Source organism: Melospiza melodia, unplaced genomic scaffold (assembly GCF_035770615.1).
Source record: "Melospiza melodia melodia isolate bMelMel2 unplaced genomic scaffold, bMelMel2.pri scaffold_47, whole genome shotgun sequence".
Classification (NCBI taxonomy): domain Eukaryota; kingdom Metazoa; phylum Chordata; class Aves; order Passeriformes; family Passerellidae; genus Melospiza; species Melospiza melodia.
Window position 1 is genome coordinate 3498601 of NW_026948793.1, and position 757 is coordinate 3499357.

A 757-nucleotide genomic window follows, 5' to 3' on the forward strand; every position below is an offset into this window, starting at 1 on the left:
GGCACTGGAGCCTGCAAGAGCAGATGTGAAGGGATAACCTGCCCGCGGGACACAGCAAGAGCTCTGGAGCCACATGGGTGAGGTGTGACTGTGAGCCAGCCTGGGAAAATGGGCAAAAATGTTTTGCTGTCTAAAAGGCCTCTGCTGGCTCCTGTGCTAGCCTTAGGTCCTCAGGGTGGAAATGACGTGGTTTATCCAGAAATAAGTTTAGCTTATCTATTCCTCTTGCTGGATGAAGCCTTGATGAGAGTAGGCATCATCAGAAAAGTGCCTCCATGTTTTTTCTGCCCGGTAAACCCCCCAGTTTTGGGGTTTTTGTCTCCCAGCAGTAGTCAGCTGCCCGTGGCTGCTCAGTGCCTGTGCCAGTGTTATGCTGCTGGGAGAAAAAGGTGCTGCTGAGCTTTCCTGGCACCAGCAAGGCCGTCCTAGTGCTCAGTGGTGCCACGTTTTGGCAGCACTCTGCATGCCTGAGAGTGGAGTAACTCCTGCCCGTGGAGACAGTTGACTAGACTGTATGTGTTCATGCAGCAACAGGCAGCTTTATTGAGATCTAACTTCCTTATATACATGAAAAGGCCCATGAAGGTAATCCTCATTGGCTGAGCCAGTTACTACTCAGCTAACCAGCCAATAGCAGCCTGAGTCTCCAATGGCCTGGGCCTGCTCTTACTGGTCGAATTACATAAGCAAGGTAATTATATAATAAATAACTTATGAAGTTGGAATTATTTATACTGTGTGGCCTACAGGCCAGATG

General features: G+C 49.5%; 1 non-coding gene across 1 annotated transcript; it reads left to right on the forward strand.

Annotated features, from left to right (window-relative positions):
• Positions 1 to 321: 321 nt before the first annotated feature.
• On the forward strand, positions 322 to 525 carry LOC134413670 (small nucleolar RNA SNORA74). The gene has a single exon (XR_010026568.1). It is a non-coding gene; the product is annotated as a small nucleolar RNA SNORA74 (small nucleolar RNA).
• Positions 526 to 757: the final 232 nt, after the last annotated feature.